Here is a 24,845-nt window from a genome sequence, read left to right as displayed (position 1 = left end):
TAAATTTTCTGGCTCAGTCACTAATTACAACATAATTATGATGAATATGGTCTTATCTTTTCCTAAGCAAAAGTTTCTAATGAGGATGCATTCACAGGCACAACATAAAAACAGTCATTGGATGCAATTCAACTCATTCATTTTATGTACACCTTGTATTCAGGTGACTTGCATCATATGCTGATTCAATTTCTAATAATCCCATCTACTTTAATAATTAAAGTCCTTTAAAAAGGGTTACTAAATGAACCATTCTTCAACTTACAAACTACATGAGCGGTATTGTCTTAGCAAACTAATCTTTATTGACCACACATACATGACTCCGCAAAAGTCTAAATCATCAAAATCACAAGAACAATCTTTCTCAACAACGAAACCATTATTTGATACAAAAATCAAAAACACAATGATTTCAATGGAGACTGGGAAATTCAAAATTCAAAGTCCACACCATTATTTCAAACTTCTTCCAGAACATGTATAGTGAGTAATCACAACAGGCCCAGCTAGAAATAAAATAAATAATATCATATAAAACAAGATAGAAAATTTTTAGGTGAGGGACCACTTTCTATAAGAGTTTAATGTACTAACCTCCATGTCAAGTATAAAATAGTTTGAGATTTTGATCAGATTCAAGGGTATCTTCTTCATTGTCTTTGCACTTCTACTTCATTCATCCAATTAGAGAGCCACAATAGACCTTTGTAACCATAATATGTTGCTGCAATCAGAGCCAACAAATAGAAGCAGCCTCTACATGGCAGCAGTAAATTTCTGTTCAGAATAGTAGTAGATGTTAGGCAAATAAAGTAACATAGTCAAAAGCTTACTTTTGCTCTTTAACAAAGAATAGCACAAAACCTGAAGTCTTGAAATTTGCTTCGCTTCTTTTGCCCGTTCACGTCTTTTTCTTCGTTTTGGTACATAATTTTCAGCATCTGCCTCCTTATCCTTGGAATAAAAAAAAAAAAAAAAAGTGCAACATGAAGAAAATATATTTTAGCTAGGTGAATTCATTCACCAATAGATTTTCCCCCTTCTTTATGATTGACCATGCCTTAAGATGACAAAATTATTTTTCACCTTCAACCCAAAGGGATTAGATTCACAATCCCAACTCTCCACAGGGTTTGTTAATCCCACCCAATTAGGGGGGATTGTTAGTATTATTGGACTAACAATTCCATAGCATTTTAGTACAACGAAACATGGTTTTAATAGGCCCCCACAGATTGATAGTCAAATACCCTCTACTAAGAGGTCAAACAAACATGGCTTAAATGTATTCGGGAATTAGTCGGCATAAAGTTTGGGGAGAGGCTAGCTCAAAAGAGTTGGATTTTTGGAGTTTATTTTTTGTTCTCTACTTTTTTTTTTTTTATCAATTTCAGAAAGAGTCCAGCTCAGTGCAGTTGATTTTGATTTTTGGAGTTCATTTTTCGTTCTTTGTTTTTCATCAACATGCTTATCAATGATAAGTTTTGTTCTCTATTTTTTCATCAACATGCTTGTCATGCTTTTCAGTTTTCATTTTCTAAGTTATGTTCTCTATTTTTTCTGGACTTTTTTTGTAATCCATAGAAAATTGTAAGTTTGTTATTACAATCTAACGAAAATCACAGAGAAAATTATAATTTTATATGGATATGTTATTATAAGTTTGTAATCTTGATAAAATTACAGAGCAAAATTGTAAGTTTGTAGTCTAGTGAAAATCACAGAGAAAATTATAATTTCATATGGACATGTTATTATAAGTTTGTTATTTTTTATTTTTTTCAATTGAAAGTTTTGTGAGCAAAACATATCTTCTGTGTGATTTTCTTTGTGTTTGTGTGGAATAGTTAGCATTTTGTGTTTTGATGTGGATGTGTTTTTGTTTTTGTGATCTTGAAAATGAATAAAAATTTTCTGGACTTTTATTTGTAATCTAGAGAAAATCATAATTTTATTTGGACATGTTATTATAAATTGGTTATTTTTTTACTTATAATGTCATTTGAATTAGATATATGGATTGGGGAATTAATTGAATGTTTTGTGAGTAAATCTAATTTTCTCTGTGATTTTTACTGTATTTTGTAGAATAGTTAGGATTGACGATTGTGAAGCCCCTGAAAAATGTAGTTTCTTTAGAAACCCTAATGTTTGAATTATTTTCTTAAAGCCCCTCGTTTACTTGAATTAATTCAAATCTTGTCGGTTAGCATTACTATTTTTATTTTTATCGAAACAGGAATTTCCCTAATCGGATTAGGATCCCTAACCTAATTTAATTCTACATAAGTTACATGCATTTAACTCCAAGCCCTCACCCTTTAATTAAATTCAAAACTTTCCCCCAAAACTAGTACTTGTACCTTGAAGTATTATCAATCTTGTTTTATATATATATATATACACCTAGAGGAGTGTGCCTAGAATCTAAAATGATTTAAATAATAATCCCATCACACTTTCCCAAAGAGGAGCCAATTTTCAAGAACCACCATCATGATGTTCTAGGAAAACCAAGACCTAGTGACCTAGACCTAGGATGCAAAATCCAAGAACTAGTCTCATTACAATTAGGAGTTGCCTAAACCAATGAACAAGCCTCCCAAAAATCCCTTCCATTCCTTTAGAATTCAAACAAATCTTAACCTTTCCATCCATATCCAACTAAGGGGCATTTAGGACTTTTTGCCTCAAAGGTTTGCCTATAAATACCAACACACCCCCTAGCTTGCAAACACACACAACACACTCACTCACACACACATTCGGCTAGAGAGAGGGAGGAGAGCAAGAGAGAGAAGTCTAGAAGAAGAAGAGGAAGAAAGAAGAGAGCTTCTTGTGCAAAGCTTAGTAGGTAAGCCACAAACACAACCTTCTCTTTCATTTCCCCCCCTTTTTTTTTAATACATGTTTCTAAGGGTTCTAAATAATGTTTTCAGATCTTTTATTACTGAGTTCTCATGTTAAAAATGCTAAGGGTTGAGTATTGATTTCATCTCTCTTGTATTTTCTCCATTTTGGCACAAAACCATCTTCTTTTGTACCAATCTCTCAACTTTTCAAGAGCACTTCTTCAAATTTTTTTTTTGAGTTGAACATGTGATAGTTAGCATATTTTCTTCACAAAATAAATGAAACTTTCCCTTGGTGGAACCCCTTTTTCATAAATCTTCTTGTTTTGGGCAAAGAACCTTAGAATCTGTTTTTGCAGCCCACTTCCAGAAATTCTAGAAAAATGTAAAAAATTATTTTGGACCTCTATTTTATGTCAAAACCTTCCTTAAGATGTTATCTTTCAACTAAAATTGGTTTCATCGAAAAACATTAAGCGATTTGCACGAAAATCAAATTTTCGTAATGGTCGGTGGATCTGGACAGAATCTGGACAGCACTGAAATATTTTCTGAATAACTTAGAATCTGGAAAAGCAATCCCATTTCCGAAAAATGTTCTAGAAACTAGATCAAATTCCCTACGAACCATAGGAAGACCAAGTCCGGTGAAGGATCTAAAATAGACCTTTCATTTTAATCTTTATGCGATACTAAATCTGGAAATTTTATTATGTGTGGATGTTTTATGCCCTTGAATTCATGAAATTGCCTACTTACATATGAGCATATCTTGGCATGTTATTATGTGTATTATGGTTATGTTATTTATCTTCCTCGCTTTATGGATGCATGTTTATGTGGATATTTTTGGTAAAAATTGGGCCGAGCTATGAGATGGTCATAGTGGCCCACAATACAAAGGGCTGAGTAAAAAAGGCCGTAAAAGTTACCCCGGCCCAAAAGAGGTATGGAATTACTCTGGCCCAAGATACGTATAAAAATTACTTCGGTTCGGAAGCAACTTGAAGTTAGACCGGTCTTGGAGTTATACCGGTCTTAGAATTAGTCTGGTCATGACGTATTCTGGATAGATCGGTCAGGTCTTTGCTACTCGGTAGTTCGGTCTAAACACACCATGGTTCATACAAGGGAGAACCGAGATAAGGTGTAATGAAAGGAAGAACCGAACTAAGGATAGTTCGGCCTACTCTGTGGCTCAGCATAGCCAGGTTTATCTCGGTCGTATGGTAGTTCGGCCATGGCAAAAACCATCCCACTTGGTTTAAGCAGTGGGGGGGGGGTGTAAAAGGATAAGCATTATCCTTTGGGAGTATGAATCCTAGGAGGACTCTGCATGGAGTAATAAAAGTCCTACTAGGATTGTGCCACTCGAAACCTATAAGAAGCGCACAAACATCACCTTGGAGGAGGTAACACAACACACAATTTTGTTTTCTGAATACATTGAGCTTTGTCTATTTGTCAAGCTTGCTGACTTAGGCATCGGAGAGATTTCCGGCACACACCCGCCGGCTAGCTCACGTTTGTGTTTTCAGGTGACAAAGCGACGTCGTACGGAGGAGCACGGACTTAGTCAACAGGATTATACGAGGAGAATTATTTCTTTCCCGTACAATTGGCGCCGTCTGTGGGAACAACAGACAGAACAAAACCTCTTGATTAAAGCTTCTCCCCTTTACGATCAATGGCACACAATGAAGAATTACTGCAATCCGCCGTCGACGGGCTAACTCCAGATGGGGGCGCAAGGCGTGAAGGATTACCCTCTGTCCCTCCCATGGCGGACTTGGAGCCCCAACGACAAAACACCAGGAGGGATACTAGGGGGAGGCGAACTAACAGCCCCCGTCACTCTCGTTCTCAAAGTCCTGACAGGCAAAGGCGGAGGATTGACTCTCAAGCTCTGGAAGATCGCGTGAAAGAGCAAGATGAATTGATAAGAAAGATGGCGGCGGACATGGAGGCCTTGAAACGCCAGATGAAGAAAAAAGAAGTGGCGACAGGAGAGGGGCGCAAAAACAAGACGCTCCCTCGCCACTCAGAAAATCGTAGTAGAAATACTACACCCTCGCAAGGAGAAAGCAGAAGCCTCAGGTCACGCGACACTCAATCCTGGTCTTCCAGAACTCGTCACTTCAGGTCTGAGAGGACGAGATCTGAAAGATCATACACTGAAGGAAGCACGTATTGGCCCTCGCATTTGCACCAAACCAGATCTAGACAGACGGAATTACCCAGATCATCCGACTTACGAATCGTGCTCGAAGAGAAAGCACGATGCGAGGAGGATGCTAGGGCACGGGATCCGCAGAGAGTTTCTGCCTTACAGCGGTTGGCTCCTCGGACGCATGGAAGCGTCGAGGTTGGAATGCCAATACCACGCCCTGCCTACGAACCAACGGACAAGGCATTAGCAAGGCTACAGACTTCACCATTTGTTCCGGCGATTGAAAACGCGCCCCTACCATCAGGCTTCCTTCAGCCAAAATTCACTACATATGAAGGGAAGACGGATCCCTACTCACACTTGAGCCACTTTCGCCAAGTCATGGCTGTATACAGGCGAAACGAGGCCTTAATGTGCATACTCTTCCCATCAAGTCTTGGCGACCTAGGCTTGACGTGGTTCGAGAAACTACCAGAAGGCAGCATAGCCTCTTGGGCACAATTGGCAGAAGCCTTCCTGACAAGGTTCCGAACAAACACTAAAACCCCAGTGGAGATCGACCAGCTACTCTCCATCGACATGGGCGATAAAGAGACCCTAAGATCCTACAACAGTCGCTACTGGGAGACATTCAATCAGATTGGGGACTGCCCCACCAATCTCGCCATCGCACAGTATAAAAGAGGCCTTTCAGTTGGGAACAGACTAAGGGACTCGATCAGCATGACGCCACCCCTCACTATGGAAGCCCTGATGGAAAGAGTGCATCAGCACATCAGGGTAGAAGAGGATGGCGTACGTGCCAAAGCAAAATCTAGTATGACCACAGTACCAGAAAAGAAGACCTCAGTAAAGGTCAACACGGTAGACCGAAGTAACAGAAACGGATGTGGCATGCGAGATAACGGAGAAGACCCGGATAAAAGGTGGTTGAGAATCCGCACTGCCATAACCACGGTATTCAAGAAACCGATATATCAGATTCTGAGCGAAATAAGGGATGAGCCTTTCATCAAGTGGCCAGCCAAGCTAGGAGAAGCTCAGAAGGACTATGACGAAAGATCGCAGTGCACCTTCCACAAAGAAAAGGGGCATCGAACTGAGAATTACACACCATTGAGACAGCACCTGGAGGAGTTGGTGCCAGCAGGTCACTTGGACAAATACATTGAAGGAGGGACGCAGCCAGTCCCCCAGGATCACAATAACCCCAACGGAATGCCAATCGACGCCCCACCTCAAGGCATTATCAATGTGATACATGGAGTCTTTGAACCTGAGCGTGTATGCGAGCTCAGGGGATCAATCAAAAAGGCTGAACATTTAAGAGAGGTGCTAAGTGCCCAACCAGCCACAAAGAAAGGGAAGACAGAGGCAACAAACGTCATGTCTTTTTCAGATAAAGACTTAGAACGGATATACTGTCCACACAATGATGCCCTAGTCGTCACTCTCCGAGTTAAAGATTTTGATGTCAAGCGGATTCTGATTGACCAGGGTAGTTCATGTGAAATCATGTACTACGAAACATTTAAACAGCTGAAGCTACAAGACAAAGACTTGGTGCCTGCTGTATCACCCCTAATTGGATTCAACTCCATGCCAGAATGGCCCGTCTGCTAAATAATTCTTCCAGTTAGAGCAGGAAGCGTGACGAAACAAGTGGAGTTCTGGGTATTGAAGGTTCCCTCTACTTACAACATCATCTTGGGCAGAACATGGCTGCATGCCATGCGATCGGTGGCATCGTCTTACCACCAAGTAATGCGGTTTCCCAACGACACCGGAATAATTGAAGAAGTCTATGGAGATCAGATCATGTCAAAGCAATGTTTCGCCACGGTGAATGGCAGCCGCGCAGCCAAAGGATACGTTTATTCGGTGGAAGAACCTGAAAGCAATGAACTATTCGCAGATGTCGGCAAAGAAGCTAATTAGAAAGCGGTGGAGGACTTGGTGGAGGTAAAAATAGATGAAAAGAACCCGGATAAGTTCTTCTTGCTCGGCTCATCGTTGTCCAGTACTGAGAGATTAGAGGTCTTGGAATTTTTGACCTCTAACATCGAAGTGTTCGCCTGGACACCCTACGACATGCCATGCATTGATCCAAACTTCATCAGTCACCAACTCAATGTCCACCCATCCGCCAGGCCAATCATTCAGCGCACACGCAGATCGGCACTTCACCATGCCGAAATAGTGGCGGAAGAAGTAGGTAACCTGCTGGAAGCAGGAGCAATTAGAGAAGTGCACTACCCAAGATGGATCTCCAACACGGTCGTAGTGCCGAAGAAGAATGGCAAATGGCGTGTCTGCGTCGACTACAAAACAGTCAACAAGGCATGTCCAAAAGACAGCTTTCCTCTACCACGGATAGATCAACTGGTGGACCTAACGGCGGGGCACAACCGACTTAGCTTTCTGGATGCATACAGAGGCTACCACCAGATCGCCATGCATGAACCAGACCAGGAGGTCACGTCCTTTACGACTCCAAGAGGACTATATTGTTACAAGGTCATGCCCTTTGGCCTGAAGAACGCAGGGGCAACATTCCAACGGATGGTCACCAAGATGTTTGAACCATTGTTAGGCAGAACAATGGAGGCTTACATCGACGACATGGTGGTCAAAAGCAAAGATGAGAATGACCATCTCAAGGACTTGGGAGAGACGTTTGAAATCTTGAAGAAACACAAGTTGCGGCTCAACGCATCCAAGTGTGCTTTCAAAGTAGGATCTGGCAAATTCTTGGGCTTCCTGGTGACCAACCGAGGTATAGAAGCAGACCCCTCCCAGATCAAAGCAATCCAAGATTTGGAGAGACCAAACTCTGTGAAAGAAGTGCAGCTTCTCACCGGCATGGCAGCTGCACTCAACCGGTTCATAAGCAGGTCGTCAGATAGACTGCGACCATTCTTTCAAGCTCTAAAAGCCAAGTTTGAGTGGGATGTAGAATGCGACCAAGCTCTGGAAAGCCTGAAGAAATATATGTCTTCCCCACCACTGCTTGTTACCCCAGTACCTGGTGAAGAACTCTTCTTGTACCTAGCAGTCTCTCAGCACGCAGTTAGCGCAGTGTTGGTTCGTGCAGAAGGAATCCAACACTTGCCCATCTATTATGTCAGCAAGACATTGCTGGGAGCCGAAACAAGGTATTTGCCATTGGAAAAACTGGCATTAGCCTTGATGATGGCCTCCAGGAAATTGGCACACTATTGTCACTCCCACACCATAGTTGTCCTCACAGCTTTTCCACTAAAAGCTTTGTTTGAGAGGGCGAACTTTTCTGGGCGAATCTTGAAGTGGGCAGTAGAGATGGGACAATTCGACATCAAGTTCCAACCCAGGACCACAATAAAAGCCCAATCTTTGGCAGACTTCGTCGCAGAGTTTACTCCTGGAAGTCATCATATCTGCCCAGTCGACCTAACTGACACAACCGAACTAGGGACGGAAGTTGACGCCGGAATAGCGCAACCCCTAGTAGAAGGTACTCAGTCAGACCCCAAGGCAGACCAGACTAAAAACAACAAGGAAGATACAAACCAAGGCTCACCAACAGTACAATCAGATGGCGAGGGGCAGACAGCAAGCATGGACCTTGAAGAAAACACCATTCTTGACCCCACGACATCATCTGACCCCTCCACTTGCTGGAAGTTATTCGTTGGTGAGATGTGGAAGCTCTTTGTGGATGGAGCATCCAACCGGTATGGTACAGGACTCGGCATAGTCCTCATCTCACCAGACGGCCTGGTTGTAGAGCAAGCAATCAACCTTGGCTTCCCAGCATCAAACAATGAAGCGGAGTACGAAGCGCTTCTCACAGGACTCAAATCAGCATATTACATGAAGGCCACCGAACTAATGATCTACAACGACTCACAGCTGGTGGTAAATCAAATTTCTGGCGACTATGAAGCAAAAATTATAGGATGGCCAAGTACCAAGAGTTGGTCAGAACAGAAATCAAGAAATTTGAAGTAGTAAGGCTAGAGCAAATAGGCAGGGAGGAAAACAGCAGAGCAGACGAACTAGCAGGCTTCGCCTTAATGGCAGATTCCTCCATACCTCATCCACTACTAATCGACTACCTACCTAGACCAAGCATAGAAGACCCCGAAGCAGAAGAGGTATGTTGCACAGAACTAGGCCCCTCTTGGATGGATCCCATCATCCTGTTCTTAAAAAATAGCATCCTACCAGAAGAGAAAAAAGAAGCCAACAGAATAAGAGCGAAATCACAGCGATTTTGGCTCTCCCCATCCTTGGCATTATACAAGAAGTCATTCTCAGGACCCTACCTAAGGTGTGTACATCCCAGCAAAGTAGAAGCATTCTTGTACGAGATACACGAAGGGGTGTGTGGAAGCCATCAAGGAAGAAGATCGCTAGCTTACAGGGCCATTTCACAAGGATACTGGTGGCCATACATGCAGGCAGACTCAGAGAAATATGTGAAGAAGTGTGAGAAATGCCAAAAATTCGCACACCAAATACATCAACCATCAAGAGAACTTTTACCATTAACTAGCCCATGGCCTTTCGCAATGTGGGGCTTGGACATAGTAGGACCACTTCCAACAGCACCCGGCAACAGGAAGTTCTATCTCGCAGCAACTGACTACTTCACAAAGTGGGTGGAAGTAGAAGCATTGGCATCAATCAAAGAAAAAGATGTGAAGAAGTTCGTTTGGCAGAATATCATCACTCGGTTTGGCATACCAAAAGCCCTAATCTCAGACAATGGCACTCAGTTCGACGGCAGAATCTTCAGAACCTTTTGTGAAGAGTACAAGATAGAGTTCTACAATTCTACACCGGCATATCCTCAAGCAAATGGCCAAGCAGAAGCATCAAATAAAGTCGTCTTGGATGGACTGAAGAAAAGGTTAGAAAAGGCAAAAGGCAAATGGGCGGATGAACTTCCTCATGTTTTATGGGCTTACCGCACCACACCTCAGCGATCGACAGGAGAAACACCATTCTCCTTAGCCTACGGAATGGAAGCAGTAATCCCACTAGAAGTTGGCCTCCCCACAATTCGAAGCGAAAATTTTGATCCAGACTTGAATGGAGAAGCCATAGCATTAGAACTTGACCTTGCGGAAGAAAGAAGGGAAAGAGCACTGGTTCACATTGCCTCCTACCAACGAGAGTTGATCAGAAAATACAACAAAACGGTGCATCCAAGACAATTCAAGATCGGAGATTGGGTACTGCGCAAAGTGATGGGAAACACCTTGATACCAGGAGATGGCAAGTTAGGGCTGAACTGGGAAGGTCCTTACAAAGTGGTTGGGTTAGCAGGCAAAGGGGCATACCACCTAGAAGACAAGGACGGCAAAGCAATCCCTAGGCCATGGAACACGGCCAATCTCAAGTTATTTTATTTTTAGCTTTTTTTCTTTCAAACATGTGTAATTTCTTTTTCGTCAATAAAACAATCAATTCTTTTCAGCATGAGTTGTTCTTTGTAAAAGTTAGCTTTAGTGAAGTTAGGAATATTGCAAACATTATTATTCTAAGTTGGCTGGAAAAACTAACTTAGAGGTTGGCTGGAATAAACCAACACCCTTCCTAAGCCCAAGATAAGGATCCAGGCTGCAGGACGTTTGGTCGGAATAACCAAACATTATTCTAAGTTGGCTGGAAAAACTAACTTAGAGGTTGGCCGGATTAAACCAACTCTTTGGACTCTTCAGCCAAAGTATGGGCATGGCTGAAGATTGGTTGGCTGGATTAAACCAACTCTTTGGACTCTTCAGCCGAAGTATGGGCATGGCTGAAGATTGGTTGGCTGGATTAAACCAACTCTTTGGACTTTTCAGCCAAAGTATGGGCATGGCTGAAGAGTGGTTGGCTGGATTACACCAACTCTTTATACTCTTCAGCCGAAGTAAGGGTATGGCTGAAGAATGGTTGGCTAGAATAAACCAAGTCTTTTGTACTCTTCAGCCGAAGTAAGGGCATGGCTGAAGAGTGGTTGGCTGGATTAAACCAACTCTTTATACTCTTCAGCCGGAGTAAGGGCATGGCTGAAGAGTGGTGGGCTGGATTAAACAACTCTATGTACTCCTCAGCCGAAGTAATTATGTCAGCTAAGGAGTGGTTGGTTGGTAAGCATAGTTAGTTTAACCATCTAAAACCGGAATAGTAGTTGGAGTAATAGAAGACATTACAAGTGCAAGCATACACATCAAAACCGGAATAAGAGTTCAAACAAAATTTTCATTCATTGAAAAGTAATTACAGAGGGGCATAGCCCGGTTACAAAGACAAAAGGTAACAAAAAAGAGAAAATGTACAAAATCAAGAGAAAAGGTCTTCAATTTCGGCGTCAAAAGCTGCATCGACATCATCACGAAGACCGGTTTCAGCCGAGAGCTCGCTCACGGTCGCAATGGTGGTTTCGGTCGGAACCACGGTTTCCCTTGGACGCTCAATAGTCAGGTCTTCCACCATGGGCTCCAACCGAACTGTCTGATCCACATTGACAATCGGAGTATCCTCAGAGGCAGAGTCTTCATCAGAGTCTGAGCCTTCAAGAAACTGCTGTTGCATGGCATTAGCATACTCCACAAGGGAGTTCGGTATGAAGTAGGCTGGAGGGTTGAAAACCTTGGTCTGTGGATCATGACCGAGCTTCTCAACGGCTGCCCTCCAGCCGCACTTAAAGAACAGTTCCTTGGCGGCTTCACACTGCTTGACATATACATCCTCTGCCTTCTTGAAGCCTTTCTTTTCGGCTCCTTTTGCGCTCTCTTTCAGCTGGTTTATCTCGGTATCTTTCTTCTTTTCAAGCTTCACCAGCTCGCGCAGGTACTTGTCCTTTAGAGCAATGGTAGCCTTCTGCTTTTCTGCTTCGGCCGAACTAACCAGTCCGGTCAGTCTGCCGTTCTCAGCTCGTAGTTCGGCCATCTGCTTTCTGGCCTCCTCTAGCTCGGTCGCCTTCGCTTCGGCTTTTGCCACGGCTTGCCTTGTCGTTTTTCTGAGCTCAACCACCTTCTTGTAGGTGATGTTGTTTTTCTGAATGGCCTGACAAAACAGAGACTTTTCTTGAGCCGAAGTGAAAGTTGAAAAAAGTAGACAGGAAAACAGCCGAAGTTACTTACCAGAATCATTGACTTTGTTGAAGACCGGATGGCCTTCAATTCGGTGTTTAGTTACTTTTGGTGGTGCTCCATGTCTTTGGGGAGGCACACACTCTTGGCCAGATTGAAGGCCAACTGGTGATCCTTCTCAGCAATAACCGAGTCTGAGTCTTGGATATCTCAATTGTTGAAGGAAAGTTTTGGCACCCAGCTAGTGGTAGTTCGGTCGGAAGGCTCCGGTTGGGGGCTCGGTGGCAGGCTTGGTGGAAGAGCAGTTTCTTCTTCATCAACCAAACTTGGTTCGGTTTCGGTAGTCCGGGCGCGCTTGGTTCGGCGGGATGAGGACGGTTGTTGAATAGGAAGGGCCACCACCGTTTCTTGGGTTTGACTTTCTGGTGGTATTTCGGCCCTGTTGGTTTCGGTCAGGAGAGCCCTTACTCTGTTCTTTTTGGCCATCTCCTCTTCAGCAGTGAGTGGAATGAGTCTGATTTGGGGTAAGGTGGGGTCCGGTTCTGGGGCGTCTTCAAGCAGAAAATCAATGACTCTGGCTTTTCGGCGACCACTATATCTGTAGGTCGGCTCGAACTTCAGCAATTTGGCCCAACTACGTTCTGGAAACCGTAGTGCGGCTCGCAAAGTGGCTAGGTTTGGGTAGCTGTATAAGGAGTGAAGGTGGGCAGAATCTGCGAAAAAAGACCAACTGTTAGTCCGGCTGAAAAAATTAAAAAAAAAAATCGAAATATGAAAAAATGCAAGGAAGAAGACCGAAGTAAATTTACCGGGCTCTCCTTTTTTCCAATTTATAGGTCGGCTAGGAATCTGGGCTTGATAATCCTCAAAGTTCCCTGAGACCCAGAAAAAATCGTCGTTCTTTAAGTCTTTGTCCGGTGTATATTTTATTATCTTCTCTCGGCGGCGACGTATTCTAAGATAATAGACCCACCCATCTTCTTTTGAGCCAATGGAATATTGGTGGAAGATTTTGGCCAGGCCAAGGTTTAGTCTGGCTTGACGGTTCAGTTCGGCTATTCCCATAATGATACGGTATGAATTGGTGGATAGTTGGGTAGGGCATAATCTAGTCTGCCTAAGAAACTCACAGATTAAAGGTTGGACTGGAAATCGCAGTCCGGTTTCTATAATTGACAAAAGGGTAAAAGGGACAAAGCCTTCATTACCCCAGGGAATGACGTCTTTTTCGGCTAAGATCAAATGGACATCATCGGGTATATTGTAGTCTTTCCTGAATTCGGCTAAGTCGCCTGGAGTATTTACTAGATACCTATACTTACCCATTTGTTGTATAATTTACGAATAAGTTATATCAGTGCAAAAATTGTGCTCAGTAGTTCGGTTGAGCGCACGCAGGAGTGCCTGGGCAACCTAAGTCTGCAAAGTAGAAAACAGAGGGGTTAAGCACAGATCATTGGACCGTGCTACAAATTAAAAGCAAGGTAAAAGAGCCCTACTTCGGCTTTATGGACAGGTTTTATCTCGGTTCAGTGAAATGCTTCATAGCTCGGTTTGAGCAGGGTTCTTATTTGCCGGATCTTGGCAAGCATCTCGGCATACTGGCTTTAGAAACAATTTTGCTAGACCGGCTCATCGTCTAGGGGCAGCTTTTTGAGTTCGGTCTAAAAAACTAAGAAAGCTGGTTTAGCCCTAAGGCCTAAATCGGTTGAATTATGAGTTTTTGTTACTTCGGTTGAGCCTATAGGGGCAGCTTTCTGAGTTTAGTTCGGAAACTAGGAAGGCTGGCTTAGCCCCAAAGGCTTAGCTCGGTTGAAGACCGAGGTTCCTAGTTTAATGAGTTCAAACGTCGTTCGATGAGCTTATCTCGGCCAGAGTAATTCGGGAGTTGGTAACCTACTGAAACTGCTGTTATTTCTACAAGTTCTAGTTCGGTTATTGTCTAAAGTAATCTACCTATATAGGACAAACAGTTTCCTAGTTCGGTTGGGACATGATTCTGGATCAAAATCGAGTTGCCTATAGGATATATGGCATATACTCATAGGTTCTACTGATTTTCCCATGAAAGTACAGAAGCGAAACAGAAATGGAAGAAAATGTTTTGCAAAAATACAGTAAACAAAATGCATAGAACAAATACGAAAGCAAAAACAGGGGAAGGAAAATAGATTTGCTTACCAGATTAAAGAAAAGGGGACTGGAGATGGAAACAGTAGCAGCAAATGAAGAGCACGAGCTTGGTAGTTGAAGAAGTAAAGGCACAGAAAGAGAAGATGAAGAATAGTGTAGATGAATGATTCAAAGATGAAAAGGTTGTTTTGTAAAAAGACGAAAGGCAAAAAGGGCGGGACTGTTCAAATTTTTCGTAGTACGAGGGTGGCGTGACAGCTACACATAGCCTATCACAGCCTGCCACATGTCATTGGAAGGGGAAACGTTACAGTCACTGTGATTGAAGAGACGTTTTGACCGAACAAGCAGAGCACGGAGTGAAATAAGCTCGGCCGGAAGGCTAAAGGGTTTTTTTTTAGCTCGGCTAGAGAGGCTAAACGGTTTTTTAGCTCGGCTGGAAAGGCTTAGAAAACTTCAGCTCGGCTGATAGACAGGTAATCCCAATCATGCTGAGCAGATGGAATTAAGGGGCAATTGAGAAAGTAATTTTTGGTAAAAATTGGGCCGAGCTATGAGATGGTCATAGTGGCCCACAATACAAAGGGCTGAGTAAAAAAGGCCGTAAAAGTTACCCCAGCCCAATAGAGGTATGGAATTACTCTGGCCCAAGATACGTATAAAAGTTACTTCGGTCCGGAAGCAACTTGAAGTTAGACCGGTCTTGGAGTTATACCGGTCTTAGAATTAGTCCGGTCATGACGTATTCTGGATAGATCGATCAGGTCTTTGCTACTCGGTAGTTCGGTCTAAACACACCATGGTTCATACAAGGGAGAACTGAGATAAGGTGTAATGAAAGGAAGAACCGAACTAAGGATAGTTCGGCCTACTCTGTGGCTCAGCATAGCCAGGTTTATCTCGGTCGTATGGTAGTTCGGCCATGGAAAAAACCATCCCACTTGGTTTAAGCAGTGAGGGGGGGGGGTTGTAAAAGGATAAGCATTATCCTTTGGGAGTATGAATCCTAGGAGGACTCTACATGGAGTAATAAAAGTCCTACTAGGATTGTGCCACTCGAAACCTATAAGAAGCTCACAAACATCACCTTGGAGGAGGTAACACAACACACAATTTTGTTTTCTGAATACATTGAGCTTTGTCTATTTGTCAAGCTTGCTGACTTAGGCATCGGAGAGGTTTCCGGAACACACCCGCTGGCTAGCTCACGTTTGTGTTTTCAGGTGACAAAGCGACGTCGTACGGAGGAGCACGGACTTAGTCAACAGGATTATACGAGGAGAATTATTTCTTTCCCGTACAATGGTTATGTTATTTATCTCCCTCGCTTTATGGATGCATGTTCATGTGGATATTATTGTCTTGTAAGTTGGATTAACTTGATTTAAAACATTTAATTTAACGGGAAACCTAATGGGGAGGGTATTAGGTTTTCGAGCTCTTGAATAATGTAAAGATGAGAAATGTGATATATGGATTGTTGGGATGCGTTCCCTATTTGAAAAGTTAAAGTCTTGCGCAAGTGGTTTTTCGGAATCCTTGAACGGAGCGGTTGTATTCGGACCCTAGGTGGTTTGGTGTAAGGAGGGATTTCGGGCAAGACCCTATTTTACCGTCTCTTTTGAGGCCCTGCGGTTGGCGCTACACGGTACATAACCGTTGGTAGGCATCCGAGGTTAGGTCTGCAACAAAGCAGCAAAAGAGGGGGCATACCGATTAATCCGCGTCCGATTCTTGTGGTTGGGAGGATGAAATCTCTTTGGGGGATTTCTAGTTGCTAACAATCTAACTCAACCCTTTATTTATTTATTTGAGTATTATGCTTTACTACTTGATGTTATAATTGCGATTGTGTATTGGACTGGGAAAAAGGGATGGGGTGTGTGTGTGTTTACTGGGCATTCAAAGCTCACGGCATATCATGCCAGGTGACGAAGCGGAACTTATAGCGGGAGATGGCGAGCCGGAAACCTTCGAAGACTTTTGGCTATCTTAGGAAGGCTAGAAATTTCCTTTTGTTATTTTGTAAGACTTGTGTGAAGATTTAAGTTTCTTTTGGGATGTAATGTAATAGAACAAGCTTTTGAAATTAAGGATATTCGTAGTTGTTATGCACTTATACTTTAATATTTACATGTATGAACCTTATCGTTGCTTATGAGACCTTGTGTCAATACCTTTTAAGATTTGTCAAAAGGGCAGTGCGCTGCCTAAGAAAGCTGGACTTAGAAGGGAGGCTAATCTGACTCCCCCGGCGATCTGAGATCTTACTGGTTATTGACCATAGGACTCATTAGTGACTCTCCCTTGACTGCAACCAATGGTGTAGAACCGGGGCGTCACAACGATGCTATGATTTTACCTCCACTGTGTAAGAGACCAATTGAGAGGTCGAAGAAGAACAGAGTTGCTTCTACTGGAGAGGTTAAAAGGGTCGTGAAAGTATTGGTTACCATAATAAGAGGACATGCAAGAAACCTTTAGCAAAAGTTGAGGGTATCCATCCGTTTTGATTGTTTACATTACATTTTATTGATTGAATGATACATTTGAGGATGTTAGAGGAATTTATGTTGCATTTTTTGATGTGGGTTATAGAGAGAAATTTGTATGCTTATGGATCATATTACAAGATAATGTGTCTTTTTTTGCATTGTATTTTGTAATTTTCTCTAAACTTTTTCTAAATTTTCTCTGTAATTTCTAGATCAATGCAAAACATACTTTGGGCAATGTGTCTATAATACCAGTCAAATTCATTCAAAGAAATTTCCCAATACTTACTTTGTGCATTGTGTTTTTTGAATTGGATGGTGTGAATTACTTTGTGCATTGTTTTGTACCAATACAATGTACTACAAATTACATAATCAAATAGGCCCCCTCTTTATATCATACCAGATATATTCTCTGTTACTAGAATTTCATTCAAACTAGAAAAAATTTCTTTACAAATATAATTTTCTCTATGTACATTGTGTTGATAATCACCACTTAGCATGCATTATCAACAAGACATAAAGAGAATTGGTAACCATTGATAGCAACAAAATTGTAAAGTTTATATTAGTCAATATATATATATACACATCTATTTACAAATATATATATATGTAATATATATACATATATATCAACCAACATCCACTACAGAAAAAGTTAGGTATTGCAACGTTTCTTTTATGGCATTTTCATAGATTAATTAAATATAACGTTTTCAAAACGTTGTCTTTGAGCTCAATAAAATGGCATTGTTTTGGGTCAATTTGTTGACACCATTCAAAACTCCATCTTTTTGCAAACGTCTCTCACTCTCACTCTTCCAAAACTCAAAAACGTCCCACTCAGAAACACCCAATTTGTAGCTCTCACTCTCACTCTCAATTTCAAACAAACTAACTCTCTATCTCTCTCTCTCTAGCTCAATTTCAAACACTCTCTCTCGCTCGATTTCAGATCTGTTGATGATTTGAAGGCCATAACTTAGGTTCTTGCAAATTTTGAAGGCCACCAGATTTGGGCTTCTCTTTTGAATTTGGTTATGTTCTCTTTCAATTTTGGGAGTTTTGATTTTGGTCCTATGGTCAATCTAGATTTTGAAGCTCGTTTAGGCTTTTTTTTTTAATGTTTTTTTTCTTTGTTGGAGAATGTTTACATTGGAACTAATATCTTGCATGTCTATTCTGCTGCTCTACTATTTTTAGATCGAACATCTCAATCGGTCGCTTCTTTTTGTCTTGCCAAACTACTCGAACACAGAACTGTAAGTTTTTATTATATATGTATTTGTTTTGTATGAACTTAGATCTTTGATTTTTCAAATCTATTTGATATATATATATATATATGTATGTATGTATGTATGTATGTATGTATGTATATGTGTTCTCTTTGATATTGAGTTCATTGTTTGGTTTGTCAATTTGTATGCCCTTTCTTTGATAGAAATCTATATATGTGTGTGTGTATATAAACCTATATCATAATATGAAAAATGACAACTAAGAGATGGAAAAGAAAATTGTATATATTTTATAATACAAACTTAATGTATCACATATGTAAGGGCCATAATATCAATAAAAAGTATAAAATATGGAATTTAGGATTTGGTGGATTAAATCTCCCAAATAATAAGATTTATTGCTGAGATACAAAAATATGCATAAAACTAATTAGGATACAAGATTGTAAAAATGTATTTACTGTTAAATTCCCTTTAAAAGAAGAAAAGAAGAGTTATGCTAATACATTGGAGAAGTTGTTCTTTAACTCCCATGAAGAAGGTTTTGATTGGATGAATGTTTTCCAATAAGATAAGACTATCCTTATCTCTTTTTTCTTTTTTGTCTTTTTTTTTTTTTAATTTGGTGGTGTCAGTAGCACACTTGGCTGAAATTGAAGAACAGTTAAGTTATTGTTAAAGAACATTCTTTTAGTAGGATTTAGGAGCTTAGTAGGTGAATGCAACTAATGATTTTTTAACTATAGGACTTGAATCATCTCATGGAATGTGGATTGCTGTGGTGTTTAGACTAAGAACATGATTTGGTGTTATGTGTACTCACGAAATGTATCATAAGCTCATTTTAATCACTCAGTTGGAGTGTAGTAATTAATTTTCATATATCAACAGAACATGATTAGTTCAAAAGCTATTGTATACTTATGCTGGCTTTAACATTTACAATGGAGGGATTGGGTTAGGAGTTAGATTCTTATTAGTGTTGATCCAAACATATTATGGACTAATTTTGCCTTTCTTTTAAGATGCATTTGTCCAAAACATGGATGCTGCTTGTTATCAATTTATGAAGACATATTACATGTTGTCGGGATCAAGATCAGTAAGCTTTTGATTTTGTAGTGCGAACATGTGTCTTTTTCATTTTTGTTAGGTATGGGCCTTAATAAAATGAGTAAAGATTCTCTATAGTGCTAGTTTGCGGTGCAATATGTAGTTCTTTTATTTGAGCCTACCATGTCAAGAGTGAATCAAATGGAGGGCTAAGTGGACTAAGACTTGGATTCACAAAATGAACTGATTGCTTTAAATGAACTCTTCACACTCTCTTCCTTGGATTCTCTACTAGTGGTTTGGTCTTTTGTATCTACAATGAAAATGATCTTCACAGACATATACATAGACTAAATTGTTGGAATTTGGGCATGGGAGTTAAATTTTGAATAAATTTGCCAAATTAATTGGTTTTAAATTTTGTTGACTAAACTATTGGAATTTGGTGATGTTAATGCTTGCAAATTAATTTATGTTCTAAATTTTGTTGTGTAATTGTTAAAATTAAAGCGTTTCATGATGATAGAATTTATGGAAAATATTAGTAAAAGGAAGCTCAATGCTATATGATCCGAATGATTTCTCTTAATTTTTCATCCGACACCACATGGCATTCATATTAAGTACTTGCCATTGTAATGTGCAATCAACTACAATCGTGGAATTTTTTGCTTTGTGATTAATCAGGATAATCTGGTTATTCTGTAGAATCTTCATTAGAGATGCCTAGTCATCTTTGATGCAGCTCTGTGCCTGTTTGGTAGAAATTATAATCAGCTTATTTCAGCTTTCAGCTTAATTTAAGCTATTTTGATGTGTTTGGTTTAGCTTATAGCTTATAGCTTATAGCTTTTTGGAAGTCAGAAATCAACTTATTCTTTGAGTGGGGCAGGAGATGCTATAAGAATAAGTCAGAAATCAGCTTATGTTCATAGTTATAAGCTATAAGCTGTTTAGGCATAAGCTATAAACACTTTCCCACAGCTCTACCAAACAGGGCTTCTATATCATAATCTATCAAGAGCATTGTAGAAACTTTTAGTTTCTTCAACAATATGCTTCATGCTAAAAATGCTTCTTGTTAGGTTTTTGTTCTTGGTAATTCCATTTGACAAAACTCCTTTGTGTTGTAATTTTATTCGTTCTTTTATTTCAATGAGACTATGAGTTTCTAGATGCAAATCCAACCCGAATTGTGCCTTTGTAGAGGAGTTTGTGATCTTATTCATATATTCTTTGCCACTTCGCTGATTATGTCGGGGATCAAGGGACAGCGCCCAGGCGTGGTCGAGGGGCAGTGCCCCTGAAGCAAAAAGTAAAATTGTAGTCGAAGTTGTTTTTCTGCTCAAGCGGCCATTCCTATACTCGAACGCAGATCGCAACCTTTCAGAAGTTTCACTCACCTACAAAAGTATTGGAGGGTTGTATTTTTCCGCTCAAGTAGTACTTCTTGCACTCAAGCGTAGACCCAGTTTTGAAACACGCGTTTTAGTTAATCTGCTCGAGCGGCCATTCTTGCACTTGAGCGGAGATCGCGAATTTGTTTCTATAAATATGTGATTTTGTCAAATTTTAGGGTTACGACTTCTAGATCTTGTTCTTGGGTATTAGGGTTTTCATCTGGAGCTTCTTTGCTTGTTTCCTTTGATATTTGTGAAAGTTTAATCATGAATTGAGTGGATTATATCAAAGGGTTTGTTTAGTTTGTTTTATTCACAAAAGAGAGATTTGTTCTTCAGTAGATTTTGTGGAATTTGGGCCTGAAGCTTTGGTGGATTCCGGAGTGGCTCATCATTGTGGATTCGACATCGGCATTGTGGATTCAACGTTGGACAAGACAATTTCGAGGTGAAGACGGGGCTGGAAGAGGCATATAAGGGTTAGTTCGATTCGAGCATGGATTCTCTAGGTAATTGAGAGTACACTTGTGTAATTCCTTTGTGTCATCTTAGTGAATTATTTTGTGGCTTTGGCCCATGGTTTTTTTTTATCACACTTGGAGGCACTCCAATTATGATTTTTCAACGTTAAAATCGTTGTGTCGATTTGTCTTGATTATTTGATTGGGATTGTTATTTACTGCTTAAAATTGATACATAATCACAAATCAATATCTTCGGGATTTTTAGTTTTTTCACTTCTAATATGCTTTGATAGTTCTGATTTAGATTGCACCATTGGGATGCAAAAATCATGATAGTTGTTAATTTAGCAAGTAATTATCCACGTATGAATAAATAGCCTTAGACCCGTCCAAGAATCTTCATTAGAGATACCTAGTCATCTTTGATGAACCTCTTCTTGGATTGTCCAGTTTGGACAGTTCAGGAGCACCAGTCTATGTTGTAATTAGTAGTTCTACTGCTTAAATGTAGTCCATCTCACAGAGATTTCGTGTAGTAACTGCTCATGTTCTCTGAGTGCATACTAGACAAGGTGTAGCAGTACACCCAGTCTATGTCGTGTACTTGGAGAACCATGAGGAGATGTTGCCGAAATTTCGTTAGAGATGGATAGAGCGGTATGAGCTACTTTTTACAATATAGACTGTGCATTCCTGAATGGGAAAGTAGGATGAACCAACCGATTAGAGAAAAGTTAGAGGTGAATGGTGTCATGTCACATGTATTATAAGGTACTTAATTGAGGTTAAGATTAATTAAAATGAAATGATAATTTTGAACTCTGTTGATTTGATAGTGACATTTGTAGTGTAAGATGAAGTGAGATGGATAAAAAGTGGATAAATCAGCATAGGTTGCACCTGGAATATATAGAAGGGGTTAAGGAATTTGTTAAACTTGCATGCCAAAATAATCCTCTATCAAATGAAGTCACTTGCCTATGTAAATGGTGTTGGAATGTCAAACTAGAAAAGAAATATGTTTTGGCAGAACATTTAATAGTTAATGGGTTTCTTCCAAGCTACACCAGATGGATTTTCGTGGGGAAGATTTATCGGCGTTTGTGCCATTGAATGAGAATATCAGTGATTTGAATGACGGCGTTGAAGTAAACGAAATGATATATGAGGGATTCAGACTTCCTCCACTAAGCTTGGTTTATCTTGCTAGTAATGAGACAGGAAGTTCCAATATCAAACTAGGCCCATATAAGAAAACTGAAAATTTTTTCAATTTATTAAAGGAGGCTAAAAGAGAGTTGTATCCAAAGTGCCATAAGTTTTCAATGCTCTAATTTGTTGTTCTTGGTTGTTGCGTAGAGTAGTGATATTTCATTGTTTTCGTTTTCATTGCCATAATCATCTATTAGATCAACGATCTCAACAAGGGAAAACCTTGGTACAATGGATTGAGATGGGCCTTGATTTTGAATTTGGAGTAGCCATCTTCATAGTTGAGTTGAGTCTCAGATGGTGTTGATTAAAATTGATGATGATAATAATGATGATGACGACGATGATGATGACGATGACGATGACGACCATGATAATGATGGGTCTTTCTCGGATTCTGGGTAGCAGAGCATTCAAATTCAATGCTACAAGTTTGAATTGTGGGAGAGAAGAGTGAAGATTGAAAATGTAGGTTTTAGGTTTTAGGCTGATTTATTAGCCTCTTCATTTCCTTTCTTTCTTTCCTCTATTTTTTTCCAACAACTTAGAAGAAGAAAAAAAATAGAGATAGAAGAAATAGGGGAAAACAAATTAAAATTCGACTTTCCTAATATACAATCTTTGATTATGAGAATCTTTTTTCTGTTTTGTCTATTCATAGTAGATATCTGGCCAAATATCGCTTAATAAGATATATATATATATATATATATATAATAGTCTTTTTTGGTAATATAGGTACAATTTCTCATTTCCTTTTAATATGTGTATCATTTGTATATGTATGCATGTAAATACAGGTACAGTTTCTCATTCCTAAATCACTACTGTGACACACTATGTTGTGGCATTCTGGTCAGTGCTTTTTTGGATAAATTGCATCTCTAATCTAGTCGATTATGGTTGATTGTTTCAGGCATCTAAGCTCCGTGAGAAGCTCGATGCCAACAAGCACGTGGATCTAAGAGTTCATATGTTTTGTATAGTAAAAATCTCATGATATGTGCAATTAATTTGGTTCATTGATGAGTACTTTTATGCACTTTTTCCCATCTTCGTATAATGTTTTATGATGTATTGATTACAATATATTAGCTTGATGCATGGTTTGTAACGCCTCAACCCTTCACATGTCATCGATATTATCCGCTTTGGGTCATGCCTGCACAGATTTGTTCTTCCCAGTGGGTCACCCATCCTAGAACTACTCCAATCTAAGCACACTTAACTGGGGAGTTCTGTTAGGGATTTCACCACCTAGGAAAAGGCCTTAATGCTATATAAGGGTTTGTGGGCTTGCTTTTTTCCACGCCATGCCTTTCAGAAAGGTTTGAAAAGAAAGGCCTCATAGTTCGAACTCCCGCGGTTCTGAATCTAATCTCACAAGTGCAATGTGAAACTAATAATCACCAAAAAGTCCAAATCCAGCAAATCATTTTGGAAAATCGATTTTAAATCAAATAATGCCAAAATTGATCTGCTTTGTCGATACAGAGTCGCCACCTAAATATTTTATGTTTAGGGAAATTTAGGAAATCTCGACTCATGCCGAAGGCCACGTGTCCGTCATCCCCAAAGTCGCCTCGACTCGGGAACTTGGGTACGAAGGAGGAAGGTCATGAATTGGGCACCCTCGCTCGTCCGATCAAAAGATCAGCCTTTACTAATCATGATATGATTTTTTTATAAACATTATGTGTTCTTATTCCGGTTATTAAACAAGCTTTACTATGTGATGCGCACAAGGAAGTATAGACTAGTTTGCTCAAATTGGAACATTTCAACTCATGTTTGTTTGCGAAAATGGTTTGAATTTGTCACCTCAAATGGGCTTAAAGTTTGCGGATTTGCCACCAAACATAGTGGGCTTAAAACATACATTTGTTGAATTGTTCCAATTCAAACAACAAGCTTTCATCCATAGGCATTCATGCAGTTTAGCAGTTAAGCACATAGCCTCATGGCAAGCATGCTAATCATGACAACATTTACACACATGCAAGTGTACTAAAGTATAAAAACTCACCTAGTACTCCAAGCTAGGAAGACATGAGTTAGTAAAAATATGCATGATTCCTAACTATGTTAAGTGTCTAATGCAACACATGCGATAATGCAATTAATAGGCTCGGCTACTAAAATGGCATATGGATCGATTTGATGACATGCGATTAAACATGTATTCAAATAAGATATTGAAATAAAAATGCAGTTTGAATGATGCCCTGAGCCTCGGTGCATGCAAGACAAGATAAACGAATGCAAGCATGCGATATGCTAATTAAAACATGTCCCTAATCTAACCATCAAAAGCGATTAGATAAAAAGGAGAAAGACGTAGGGTTGGAAGACATATACACACGCACGCACACTTATTATAACATTACACCCTCACGAAGGAGGGTCTGAATGAATAAAAGCTAACCAACTAGCTATGCTAATTAAGCTAACTAATTATTACAAAACTCAAAATGAATTAACTATTCTAGTTAACTAATTATTACAAATTGAAAATGAATAACTAGTTAAACTAACTAATTATTTACAACACTTAATTAGCTACAACTAATTAATTACAACATGTATTTAAGATAGATATTAAGAAATAAATAAACTTAGAATGCAAGGGAGGCTCATGCACGTGCTCGGTTTTCACCCGAAAAGGGACTTTCTTACTGCTGCATGTCTCTGTTTGGAATATTTGAACACCAAGAAACTGTCCACTTCCAGAACACCTCTGCTCCAC

General features: G+C 40.0%; 1 long non-coding RNA gene across 1 annotated transcript; it reads right to left on the bottom strand.

Moving 5' to 3' along the window:
• Window positions 1-365: 365 nt before the first annotated feature.
• LOC145819757 (uncharacterized) lies at window positions 366-1,189 on the bottom strand. Its single transcript, XR_014360529.1, has 2 exons — window positions 868-1,189; window positions 366-780 (listed from the first exon to the last, which is right to left on the bottom strand). It is a non-coding gene; the product is annotated as an uncharacterized LOC145819757 (long non-coding RNA).
• Window positions 1,190-24,845: the final 23,656 nt, after the last annotated feature.

The sequence above is a fragment of the Camellia sinensis genome, chromosome 2, assembly GCF_055761805.1.
Source record: "Camellia sinensis isolate YWXY chromosome 2, ASM5576180v1, whole genome shotgun sequence".
NCBI lineage: Eukaryota > Viridiplantae > Streptophyta > Magnoliopsida > Ericales > Theaceae > Camellia > Camellia sinensis.
The sequence above is the reverse complement of the archived record's forward strand: the minus strand, read 5'-3'. Positions and strand labels throughout refer to the sequence as shown.